At 38.4% G+C, this 13,995-nt stretch overlaps 1 long non-coding RNA gene across 6 annotated transcripts in view; it reads left to right on the top strand.

Annotated features, from left to right (window-relative positions):
* The window catches only part of LOC121821774 (uncharacterized), a 41,477-nt gene that overhangs the window by 12,769 nt on the left and 14,713 nt on the right, over positions 1-13,995 (top strand). For 3 of the 6 annotated variants that reach the window (XR_013043846.1, XR_013043845.1, XR_013043844.1), the window contains one exon: positions 1,276-1,581. This is a non-coding gene — a long non-coding RNA (uncharacterized LOC121821774). The other 3 variants (XR_013043843.1, XR_013043847.1, XR_013043848.1) reach the window with 3 other exon arrangements.

Below are 13,995 nucleotides of genomic sequence, written 5' to 3'. Positions count from 1 at the left end.
ACAGACCCCACAGACAAACAAATCAATAAATGTAATAGCATTTCAAGTTGCTTAACATGCAGAAGATATCCTGGTTAATTTTGGGTGCATGTTTTCCGCTCAGTATCTTACAGTTCAATGGTAAATTGATTGTTTCCTTTCAGTCGTTTGGTTACTTAGAAATGAAGTGTTTTTTTTTTTAAACAAATATATTTGAACCATATGCTTGCATAAGTTATTTCTGGATTTTTATTTGATTTTGTGGTTAAATAGAAGCAGTAGGTATCTTTAACATTAAAATTCACAAGTGTCTGAATTCCTCATGTTCAAGCCACCTGGGCTTGTGTTCCAGGAGACCATTCAGTGAGGTCACTCTCAGATCCATACATTCTTCCCTACTTGGTCTTTTGTCTCTCTAGGTTATGATATTTTTATTTTTGCAGAAGAGACTCATGGACAGTAAAACATCATAGTCTATATTTCTTCTAAAATTTTGTTTTCATACTTAAATAAAAAAGGTTGCACCTAGAATTTAAAATTCATTGTACTTTCTTAGATTTGCAATCTTTTCAAAGTACAGCAGTATGAGGAAGAATATGATGTCTAAAATCCTCCTTTCTGAAGTTTAGCTTTTAGAATACAAGGAGGTTCTCTCCAAGCTGTCAAGGGACCAATAATCCTACCCAGCTGTGACAACTATGAACCTCAATAATGACAAGCAGGTTACTTCTTGACTTCTCTAATTTAGCAGATTTTTATATTGGATTTCCAAGTCTTTGTTGGTAAATAGCACGATAGAGAATTGTTTTAAACCTCTATATTGCAGCCATGGCAGAAGGGCCACTGAAGGCCCTGCAGGCCATGGCCTGAGTGGCCAGTGGGGTGCTGACTGAGGGACTATGGGGCCACAGTTGATAATTAAAATATCAGTAGATTCCTGTGCAGCTGCTAAGATGACAGAAAAACATTAGAATATTTATCTTTTTCTTTCAGATTATTAATCTATGATTAATAGTTTTTACTCTAATTCATGTGATAATTCTGACAATAACATTTTAATTTCTAAGGAATTTTCTTTTTTTCCTTAACTGCTTATTTTAAGTGGCAGCCTGATTTAGTTTAGGAATGCAATACCCCTTGGCTCTTTCTGAGATTACATGAATTAAAAATAAATTTGTATTTTTGGATTTTTTTCTCTCTCTGAGTTGCCTGATTTCTCTAAGATTTTATGGTTGTTCAGTCTCACAACCTTCTCATATTTGTGAATTAACAACTAATTTATACTTTTGCCTACAGGGTTTGCCATGGAATTTGTATGCCCAGTTTAAAGAGTTCCTCCACTGTGAGCCAGCTCAGGGATCAGGCAGGCTTCTCTTCAGATTAGCAGTCAGCAAGCCAAACAGGCAGTGAGCACAATGTGGCTCTGTTGTGAGTGTGGAGTGCTTGGAATGGTTTGTTTCCAGAAATATCTAACTCTCTGAGGAGATCCTGAGCTACTCTTCATGATTCTGCCTCTCCTTTCCACTGATGCTCCAGCTACTGTGGGACCCCTAAGAGGAATTTATGCTCAGAATACAGGGAAGAGCAGCAGCTGGGACTCAGGTAAGTGAGCTTCTGTGTACACAGCAAGCGGGAGTGGGGACTGGGTGTCTTGATAGCCTCCTACATGGACCTTTAAGTCATCTGAACTCTCCCAAGCTCTCTAATGCTAGGAAGTCCAGACTTAGTGCTGTTTATTTTGTTTTTTCCTTTCCATCACTGACAGCATCTTGACTTCTGAGACCTTCACCACTTGACAAACTCAGGTGTGACTCAGTTAATCCAAGTCTGACTTCTCTCAACCCCTACATTGTTCTTATCTTTTAAATTTATATTTACAGTATTGCCTGTTTTTTCCCCACCAATATCAGCAATATCATGGGTTTACTTAACTTTAGGTAAGCTATCTTTGTTCTCTTTCAAAAAAGTATGTTGGAAATAGGCTGTTTAATATAAAACAAAGGACATAAAATTATTTTCTCTTTTTTTCTTAATATAAAAAAGAAAATTTGATAGATGTGTTACATAATGCAATTCATGGATGTGGGTAACTATGTACCAGGTTTTATCCCTTTCTTCTCTTATTTTACTTTTTAACAGAGGTAATATTAAAGAATTAGTCAATGATAGTTGTTTCCAGATTCAGTGAAACCAATCACATTCAAGGAAATCAACTTAGGAATGAATACCGTACAGGGGCCAGTAAACCTGGGCAATTCCTATACCACAAGACCTTTATGGGCATTAATCCAGCCACAGAAAAGAATGGCTAAAAGAAACCAGCCTTTGGTAGAGAGATAGAGTCATCAACCCCGAGAAGGGACCCAGGGAGATGTATACTTTATCTCATTCTTTTCCCTTCTCACAATCTATGGGAATTCCCATTATCTGAACCCTACTGATGTTACATGATGAAAGAGCCCCTTCTTTTATATTCATGAGGAACTTGAAAGGGAAATCCCAGGGTTTTCCGAAAAGGTGTTGAAGAGAAGGAAAATAGAAAGTAGAAAATGAATAATTAACATAACACTTTCTGCTTCAGCTCCCTTTTCTGATATGAGTCATCATGCCTAATTTGAGTAATAGCTACTTTCCCCATTACCTGGGCCATTTTATTTTACCTCTGCCAGCACCTCAGATGAGTGTTGTTCTGTAGGTGCTGAACTGATTCTAAATGGTCTACAGCCATTGTCCCCTTTTCATTGTGTTGTTAGCATGTCTATTGCCCAGGAGTCTTGGTAAGAATGTATCAAGAAGCATGTCAGGAAATCTCTTGGGTTCCACTCATAGATCTACTTGTTCCAGTGGGGTAGCAGGAACTCATTGTCACTGTGCCTTGAGTCATATGAAGAATGCCCCACCTTTAATAAAATAGCATATCACTGTGTGTTCTGATGGAAGTGTTGCTTCTTTTGGGACTATGCCCTCAAAGTGTGGTTGTTAGGAGTAAAAATTCTTGTGAATTATTTTGGGAGTTGTAAGAAGACTTAATCTTGTGATCATATTGTAGCACCTTGTCTGATATCTTCTGATTACATGAGTAATAAATTCATATATTGAGGGTTACTTTGTTACTTAACACACTCTATGGGATACAATATTCTAACCTAGAAGATTACTTCTTCCACTTGATTAGTTCACTGAAGCTTTAGACCTTGATATTGTTCTATCAAGCTCATCGAGCTCTTGCCTTATGGGATCATGATGCGATCAATAAAATTTCTGTTTGTCATCCAATTGTTCTACATTCTCTATTGAAAATGTGTCCCATTTAGGGAGGTGAGATTTGAGTTCCAATGCTGATGGAGGAAGTAAACAAACGAGATCTTTTCTGAGGCAGAACATAGCAAGAAAAATGAGGATCAGGTCGATAAGGACCAATTGAAACTAATTGGGCACACAATAAAGTTTTACTGGCTGGCGGTTTAGAAAGACACTGAATTAAATTATTTTCTTGATAATTGTCACTATTAAAAGAACAATTTGGGCTATTATTAAAAAATCAAATGTGAACAGGGAGATAAATAGTGTAAGTTAACTGAAATGCCATAGGAGCAACTGTCTTAGTTACTTTTATATTGTTGTATCCAAGGAAACTCATAAAAGAAAGAACTTATTTGAGGGGTTGCTGACAGTTTCGGAGGGTGAGTCCATGACTGTCAGAGCAGAGAACAACAGCAAGCAGTCAGACAGCTGGGACAGTAGCCAAAAGGTGACATAACGAGGCAACAACCACGAAGCAGAAAGGGAGAGCTGAATGGTGTGCGGTTTTGAAACCTCAATGTCCACTCTCAATGACACACCTCTTCCCACAAAGCCACACCCCCTAATCCTTGCCAAACTATTGCATGAACTGGGGCAAAGCATTTAAAATATATGAGGCTATGGGGACCGTTCTTATCAAACCACCACAGTAATTAATGACTAATACAATAATAATATTGATTTGGGCATAAAAGTGCTTGGATTAAGTTGCACATTCAAAGAATGTAGACAAGAAGTTTTCATATATTAATCAAATAAATCTGACATTCAGTCATCTGAATACCTACCTCATGACATGTACTGTACAAAACGCCAACTGTAGAGGAATGAAAAGTGAAGGTACCAACGGTCTTGCTCACTGAACACACACACAAATTAGTGGTTTTTACTAGGCACCAAGGAAGAAGAAAAATGGCTCAATGTTCCAAAGTGGGGAGGGGAAAGAAAGAGAGCTAGGGGAATTTCACAAAATATTTTACTCTCAGTGTGAACCAAACACACAACAGAATATAAAAGAAGGTATTATCTACAAATGCAATAGAATAAGAAAGAAAGAAGGAGAACTCAAAAGAAGTGTAACAATGGGAAGGATGAAAATTTTAAGGTGATAGTTCAGTATGGCTGTCAGGGAGCATGTAAGGACAGAGAGGCTGTCAGGCTAGTGAAGACACAAGAGACGAGAAGCCAGTGAAATTCACTTCTGTTGTTCGTTCCACTGCTATGTACAAATGACTGGCGTATGGAGGTTCTTGGAATGTGGACCTTTGAGAATTTGATAAACCATGGATGATTTCTCTCCTTTCTTAGCATCACCTGTCAACTTGGTACAGGCTAGGGTTGTCTGAGCAGAAAGTCTTGATAAAAAGGATTGTCTAGATGAAACTGTCCTGCAGACATGTCTGTGTATGTTGTCTTGATTGTTAACTAATGTGACAAGTTCTCAATGGGGAGCACCATTCTCTGGGAAGATGGTCCTGGGCTATATAAAAAAAGCTACTTGAGTGTGAGATCAGGTGAATCAGCAAGCAGTATTTATCCATTGTTTCTACTTCAAGTTCTTGCTTGAGTTCTTGCCATAATTTCCCTAAATGAAGGACTATATATCCTGTGAGTTGTAAGGCACATAAAAAATGCCATGTGCTCTAAGTTGCTTTGGGTCAGAGCATTTTATCACAGTAACAGAATTATAACTAGAAATTATCGCGTGTTGTAATAACAAAAGTTTTGATTATGAGATAGCCATTATGACCGGGCTATGGTGGCACACGCCTTTAATCCCAGCACTCAGGAGGCAGAGCCAGGAGGATCTCTGTGAGTTCGAGGCCAGCCTGGTCTCCAAAGGGAGTTCCAGGAAAGGCACAAAGCTACACAGAGAAACCCTGTCTCGGGGAAAAAAAAAAAAAAAAGAGAGATAGCCATTATGTATATAGTCAGTCACTTATCATTAAAAACGGTATCACCTGGGCCACTCTAACAATTATATATGTATATGTGATATATATATATCATCCAGTTTCCTAAAAGCTTAAATGTATTTTCATGATGCTTTCTGAATCATGCACACAATCACACACATGCATATGTATATAGGTATTTGATTATATTACATGGCAAAGAGAAATACAATTTATGTAAAGTACTTTATTAGGTTATGAAGAATTCCACTAATTTTTTTCAAGACTTCCTTACTTCTGACTTCATTCTATCTCAAATCCTTAGGCTCAGTAAGCACAAAACTAAAGTATGTCATTTTTGGAAGGACATGTGAAAAGTGTCCATCATTTTTCATATTTTTATTGGACAAGAGAGTGAGCAGAGTCCCCAGGGCCCAATTCTGAGACATTGGCCACAATTCCATTCCTAAAGTGAGCTTGAGAACAAACAGTTCAAGTACATACATGACATAGTCCTACTATTTTTTTTTTTTGGCAAGGTTGCAGAAATGTTTCCAGAAACTGCTGTATTTTTCTGTTTTTATTTTTTTCTAATACTGCTTGTAACAGAATATGCTTACTTTTTTTCTCTGATTTAATTTCTTTTGCATAAAAATGCATTTTGTACAGAGACAGAACAGTATTGACATATAAAAAGAAAAATAAATATAAATACCACTCTGATCTGAGAGCTGTGAATCAAGTTTTCTTATTTGTTTACACTCTACGACCTGAACTAAGAACTAAAAACATTGTAGCATACATCACTTGTGTGCATATTCATGCACTCATAAGTGTGTTCATATGCACTAGCAGATTCCATGCATTGTTAATCAGCTTTACTTTTCAAGTATGAGTAAATGCAAGACGAAACTAGCAGCGAGAACATGACATGCATCAGGGATAATTGTCAAAAACAGACAACATTATTCATTGATTTTCCCTTTTGAATTTGGACATTTATGTAACAGCTTACTTTCTCAACCTTTTCCCCAGGGAATGCTGATTGCACTGTCTAAAGAAGTCTGAGAGGAAGTGTAGATGACATTTGATTCTTTTAATGGAGTTTCAATAATAATTTCTCTTCATGCCCAATTATGCAAGGCACAAAGAATTGTTCTAGAACTCTTTCTAGAACAAAGTGATATATTAATTTTGAAAGGAAGGGGGGAAAGTAGAAATAACATTTCAGAAGAAAATATCTGATTGTAGTTACTTCTTAGGAAAAAGGGCTTATATAAATAAAGTATCTCTGCATAATGTATAACAAATAATATTTAGGATATCAGAGTATGAACTTCCTCTATATACAATTTCATGTAACAATACCTTATTATTCTGGCATTATATAAAATTACAAGCTCCCAAAATTATATTAAAAATATTTTGAACACTATCCATGGATTATATTATTTTTCTATTTAAAATTTTAATACTCAGATCTTCTTTCCCAATTATAATTCCTATGAAATATATCAGTTTAATGAAACTGTATACAACCTAAATCAAATAACACATTTTAGCTGACACAAATTTGACTTGATGAAATACCTGTGATAGAATTACACATATAAAAAATTAATGCATTTCTACTTAAAATACTTTTTATATCCTGGACACTAAGCAATGCCAAGTTAAAACTTGAATATGTTTCAATATCTCCAATAGTGCTGTAATTTAATAGTGTACATGTTGCTTCGAGGCCTTTAATAGTAATTGAATAACAGTGCAGCAGTTACTGGCAAAGTACAGAAGTTGAAGACTGGTGCTCCAGTGTTTCTACTGGGATCGTTCAGATGGCTATGGACTCAGCTCAGCCCATTTGTCACTTATGGTTACAGATTCAGATCAGCCCATTTGCTGCCTATGTGGAACTTGTGAGCTCAGTCTTGTAGATAGCTGCAACAGAGAGTCTAAGAAGAGATGAGGAATAAGAGGAAGGGATGGAAGATCACATGGTGAAGATGGAGAGAGGGGGCAAGAAGACAGAGGGGGGGAGCAGAAGGAGGGAGACAGAGAAACAGAGACAGAGAGACACAGAGAGAGAAGGAAGAGAGAGACAGAAATACAGAAGAGGAGAGAACCTCTTTGTATTTATGGTAGAGAAAGAGAATTTAACAAAGGAGGGTTGAATTGTCTTTGCTTCATTCTTGCTCCTGGAATTGTAGAGGGCTGGCAGTGATGGATACAATCTGGTTATGCTTGTGTTCCGACTTCTAGACTATTCACCTGCAGAGCATTTAGTATCACAGTTCCAAGAAACAGGACTTTGAGCAAATTCCAGCTGTTTTTAGATATCTTTTGTACTTAGTTTTAATGTTTTTAATAGCTTTCATCATTGCATATTCTTACATATGTGGCATACTTCGTCTAGTTTCTCCTCTTTGCCCACTGCCCTCCTCCATACTCACTCTTTTCTTCTTGCTGATCTCCTCATCCTTTTGTTTTGTGTTCATGTATCACATATACCCCAATACCCTTTCCTTTCCACCTGTCTGAATTACGGTTTCTATTCCTATGGTAAACAGCATGTCCAAAACTAACTAGGGGAAGAAAAGGATGTGTTTCATTTTACAGCTTGTAGTTCATCATCTAGGAAAGTCAGGGAAGGAACCCAAGGCAGGTACATGGAGGCAAGAACCTGGAGTTGGTGAACATTTTTATATTCTCCTATTTTATATTTGTAACTCATATGTGTCTACAATTTAGTCTATTTCTTCTAGATTTTCCAGGATGGGAAGGTCAGAGGTTGTTTCATATATTCTCAATTAATCTACCAAATTTCACTGGAATCTGTTCTAAAAGTTCCTGGTTATTTAGGTTTTTAATAAGTTGTGTTCTTTCTCACCTTTGGTGGTATCTTTTTGTCTTTTCTGTTACTGTGATAAACCATGACCAAGGTAACTTATGGATGGAAGAGTTTATTTTTGCTTATAGTTCCAGAGGGTTAGAGTTTATAATGGAGTGGAAAGAATGAGAGAAATTGGTAGACATGGCTCCTAAAAATTACCTCCAACAACATACTTCCTGTGGCAAGGCCACACCAGCTAATTCTCCTTAAACAGTGACACCTTCTATGGGTGAAATGTTCAAGTTCCCGAGACCACGGTGAACATTTCTCATTCAAACCACAACATTTTACCTGCTGGACTCCAAAGTTTTATGGGCATATGATGATGCAAAAGTCAGTCAAACTTCAAAAGTCTCCGCAGGCTTTCATATTTAAAATTCCAAAGTCTAAAGTCTCTTTTGAGACTTAAGGAAATCTCTTCATTGTAATATTTTTACAAATGCAAACGTAAATTAAGTGGCTCCAACATATAATGGCACAGCATAAATATTAAAGTTTTCAAAGGAAAGAATCGGGACAACAGTGGGAAAATACTGGACCCAAGCAAAACTGAAACCCAGCAGTGAAACACATCAAGTCCTGTAGGTTAATGTTCTTTGTCAAAGGGCTTTGACGGCTCTGACCTTCCAGCTTTACTGCCTATAACATGTCTCTCTTGGGCTGGCTCTATTCCCTGTATCTTGTTCTCCTTGTCACACGTCCCATAGTTGTGGCATTGCCGAATCTTGGCATCTTCATGGTATCCTAGGCTTCAAATTCAGCTTCATACAATGGCCTTTCATTTTTTTTTTTTTTTTCAGGGGGGTCACTCCCTTGCCACACACTGGCATTGGTGGCTCTCTGAAGCCATGAAGGAAAATTCTACAACTTGTTTACTTCATATCTTTCATGACTATAAAGCCACCATAACTTAAGCAAGACTGCCCAGTTTGACTTCCACCTTGGGGTAGACCCTGGCCTCGTTGAATCACATCAGCAGCAGCTTTTTTATGGGGAGTCTCTGCAAGTGTCACAGCTGGCTGGGAAATTATCTGATTGAGGTTAAGAATGAAACTTGGAGTCCAGTGGTGGTGCCACATGCCTTTAATCCCAGTACTTGGAGGCAGAGGCAGGCAGATCTCTGAGATCAAGGCCAGCCTTGTCTACAGAGTGAGAATGAGTTCTAGGACAGCTAGGGCTACACAGAGAAACAAACAAACAAAATACAAAGAATGAAACTTGGGTCAGCATGACTTTAGTCCACGCTGGGTCAAAGAGTCTGACCAACTGGCTTGTTTTTCTTACACATTCAAGCACAATGAAACTTTGGAGAAAAGTTTTCATATGACAATTATCAGTACAAATTATTAGGCATGTCTACAACTAAACTCACTTGGAACATACATCTCTTTAGTAAATTACAGTAAGATTGGGTTTTTGAGAACTTGTTTGGAGGTTCTAGCAAGGGAGCGCAGCTAGCCTGGAAGGAGGGGACTAGACCTGCCTAGACTGAATCTACCAGGTTGATCTCAATCCCTAGGGGAGTCTTTGCCCTGTAGTAGATGGGAATGGGGGGTGGTCTGGGAGGAAGGTGGACAGGAATGGTAGCGAGGAGAACAAGGGAATCCGTGGCTGATATGTACAATTAAATTAAATTATAAAATAAAAAACATAAAATAAAAAAAATGGGTTCTTATTGACAGAGAGACAGTGTTCAGGATAATGGCCTAGGGAGACAGGATATACAACAAACATAAGGGATCGGTTTTGCTGACTGAGAATGCAAAGTCCATGGGACCTCTTTCATAAGAATGGGTTCTATTGACTGAGCGACAAAGCTCAGGATTAGGCCTTAAACAATGCTCGGGATTTGGGGGGATTCAGGTGAAGGCTGGCTCCATAGAATAGGTAAAAGGTCACCAGGTTGTCAGAGAACATCCACACTAGACTCCCAAGTGAATAGATATCATATCCTTTCCTTGAAGAAAATGTCTCTGTGTTTACCTATTCTGGTTTCTCTGGTGATTTACATAAGTTGTGACCTCTACACATTACGATTCAGTTACTGTTTAAGGAGCAGAAAACTGATTAGACTCTTTTATATAAGTAAGAAGCTTAACTGGGTGGTGTAGCTAGAGTTTTCCTGCCTTGCCCACAGTCAGGACAAATCTTTATCACCTGCCAGTCCCACAGCCGCTCAGACCCAACCAAGTAAACACAGAGACTTATATTGCTTACAAACTGTATGGCCGTGGCAGGCTTCTTACTAACTGTTCTTATTGCTTAAATTAATCCATTTCTATAAATCTATACCTTGCCACATGGCTGGTGGCTTACCGGCGTCTTCACATGCTGCTGGCCATGGCGGTGGCTCGCAGGGTCTCTCTGCCTCAGCCTTCCGCTTCCCAGAATCCTCCTCTCTCCTTGTCCCACCTACTTCCTGCCTGGCCACTGGCCAATCAGTGTTTTATTTATTGACCAATCACAGCAACTTGACATACAGACCATCCCACAGCACTTCCCCTTTTCTTTTTTTAAAAAGGAAGGTTTTAACTTTTACACATCTCCAAAGCCAGCTTGGTATATTTGGGAATTTGGGCGTAGCTTCTCTTACTACTTCCCTGCTGGAGGGGGGGCGCTGTATCTTATGGGGACACAAAGAAAATTTAAGGATCATGGAGTAGTCCATGAGGCTGTATCGTCTGAGCCAGTTGCCTTGAAACGATTCTGGATGTTGGATCATCTGGGCCATGGTGTCATCGGAGACCTTTCAGGGGGTCTTGGCTGGTGAAACCTGATGTATCTTAATCTGGAACAAATCCATAGCCTCTGGCTTTCTGTAGAAACAAAAGCAGAGCCTCTTTTCCAAAGCAACATATCCTTATATCCAAATTTCGAAGTCAAGGTACCTTTAAAACACACATTTTGGCATAACTCAACAGCTTTTGCAATCAAATGTTTTTCTTTAGTTACAAATATCAAAGAGAGCCGGGTGGGGGTGGTGGTGGTGGTGGTGGCGGCGGCGGCGGCAGCGGCAGCAGCAGCGGCAGCAGCGGCAGCAGCAGCAGCAGCAGCAGCAGCAGCAGCAGCAGCAGCAGCGCACGCCTTTAATCCTAGCACTCGGAAGGCAGAGGCAGGCGGATCTCTGTGAGTTCGAGGCCAGCCTGGGCTACCAAGTGAGTTCCAGGAAAGGCGCAAAGCTACACAGAGAAACCCTGTCTCGAAAGACCAAAAAGAAAAAAAAAATATCAAAGAGAACATAATCCAGATTCTCTGTGTGGTAGCCATCTTCATGTGGCTTGTTTTTTATATTATCTTGAGCCTATTGCTTTAAACTGCAGCCTTCTGAGCCTGAAACGGCGCTGTGGCTGCTGGCTCCGCCCACTTCAGCTTCTCAAAATGGCGGTGGTATGTTTTCCACCAGCTCTGGGAGCCATCCTGGGTCTATGCTTTTATCAAAGCGGTGTGTAGCCCAGAAACCTCTTTTTTTGTTTTGTACTAGAAAAGGCTAAATCCACCATACAGCTTAATGTGCCACTTGCAGAGGCCCAGCTTAATGTGCCATTTGTAGAGGCCTCATTCCCGCCATACTGCAGATTGAGCTCGCACGCTAGGAACCTGCCAGTAACTCAAACCAGCAGCTGCCACTCATTTGAGAGAGACAATTAGGAAGCTGTTTTTAGCTCCATTTTAGAATCTTTTCTCAGGTTTTAGGTAGAAACTCTTGCCAACACGTTGGGCAGGGTGGAGTCTTTTGCTGAGGGTACTTTATTCCAGTGCAGTGAAGGCTTCTCCTTAATGCCACTAATCTCCTTATCTCTTACAGCAAGTCTTTTCTGCAGTTGTTACTTATTGGGCTTGAGAAGGGACCACGAAATACAATGAAACCCACGTTGAGAGTTTTATTAAGGGGGGATAGGGTTAATAATATATAACATACATATATATATTATTTATAATTATATGTTATACAATATATCATAACTCTCTCTCTTCACACACACACACACACACACACACACACACACACACACACACATTTCTAGATGTAGAAAAATCCTAGTTGTAAACAGTACCTTTAAAGACTCAAGCATTTCACTTAAAAGCTTATGTGTGTCCATCAAACTATTACCTAACTTGTTTATAATTCTAAGGCAAATAAATTACCATGACAGCTGTTGACACATGCATATGTACAGGGGAATAAAAAAATCACATTCTGAGGATGTTGTCAAGCATCTTCATTACACTTGAATCCAGTATTATGATGGTGTTCAACGAAGTCTACTGAGCCAAGTTTAGAAGCATATCGTTTCACTTTTCATACTAACTGCCACATCTTCAGGATTGAGTCTCTTGTTGTCTCACCACATAGCATAAAATAATATATCCCCTGCTAGGTTGTTGGTCTCCATTTAGCTATGTTTGGTATGTACCCAATAAATGCTGTTGACATTGCATTCCTTATATGTCTGCATTGTATTTTTCTGGATAAAATCAGTACATTCTGTTTCCTTTGTTTGCAATATGTAATCACCAATGTTTTACAGAAGTGTGGTCTAAGGAAAATTTATGAGGGAAAAAAAATCAAGGGATTCCCTATGACAAATGCAGATTTCTGATGCCAAGTCCAGGTTTATTGAGTCAAAATATCCTGCAGAAGAGGTACTGGAACATTTATTTAAAAGAATAATGTGTTTTTATGTGAATCAAATATAGAAAACCAGTGCAAAAAGTTTGCACTTTTCTTTTGTAATTGAACAAAAGGGACCATATTATTATATTATTGTTGTTATATCTATGTGTTAGTTGACTGATATAACAACCATGAAAGTATATCTTGTTATTTGCTAAATTAATCAGATAATTTCCAGGGAGAAGAAGATGATGGATATACAACCACAGACTGCTACAATCTCTAAGAAAGAAAACAGGAAGGAACTGGGAAATGGCATCCTACACAGTGGGTGATGGTGGAGAGACTGTGTTCAGTTACAAAGAAAAGGAAAGTTTAGGAAGTAGGACAGGAGAGAGACTTCTTAGCCCAAAGAGATAGTATTCAGCTCCAAGTGCTGGGTTAAAACAACCACAGAGAGTTTCATTCACTGTTTAGAACAAAGAGACAGCCACAGAGACATCACTATGAAACACCAGCTAAATGACAGAATGTATCAACTTGACTTAATAGGCACTGAGTGAAAATGCTGCATCATCACACTCTGGAAGTTTCTCTAAAATCTGATGCATAATAAGTGTTATCAAACACAAGGTAATTGAAATACTTATTTGTAGTCTGTATGCTGAAAAAGAATAAAAGTGGAAATCAAGAGCAAAAAAATCTACAGAAAATATGCAAACTTAAGGAGATTGAAAATGAAAAGGTCATTGAAGAAATCAGGTTGGAAATTTAAGAATCCACGTAATTGCACAAAAATGAAAACACAATACACTAGAACATATGAGAGAAAATCAAACCAGTTCTGGCAAAAAAAGAAAATTATAAACTAATCTCCCTGGTGAATGTGATGCAAAAGTTCTTAATGAAATACTGGCAGAATGAGTTCAACAACACATTAACGTATCATTCACTGTGACCAAGTTGGCTTCAAGTCAGAAGTGGCCCAATATATAACATCAATAAATATAGTACAGTACATAAATAGAATTAATGGAGAAGAACTATATGATTATCTCAACAGATGCAGATAAGACCTTTGACAAATCTCACCTTTTTTCATGATAAAATATCCTTGAAGATATTAGGAAGAGAAGGAGAAAAACTCAACCTAGGGAAGGCAATGGATAATGGACTTTTAGCCATTATTATAGTAAATGGAAAAAAAACCCCTCAAATCATTTCAATGAATATTAGGAATGGGACAGGGTTGCTATATTCTCCACTCTTATTCAGTAAAATTCCTGAAGTCTTAGTTAACAATAAGACAGAAG

Source organism: Peromyscus maniculatus, chromosome 12 (assembly GCF_049852395.1).
Source record: "Peromyscus maniculatus bairdii isolate BWxNUB_F1_BW_parent chromosome 12, HU_Pman_BW_mat_3.1, whole genome shotgun sequence".
In the NCBI taxonomy this organism is placed as follows: domain Eukaryota; kingdom Metazoa; phylum Chordata; class Mammalia; order Rodentia; family Cricetidae; genus Peromyscus; species Peromyscus maniculatus.
The sequence above is the reverse complement of the archived record's forward strand: the minus strand, read 5'-3'. Positions and strand labels throughout refer to the sequence as shown.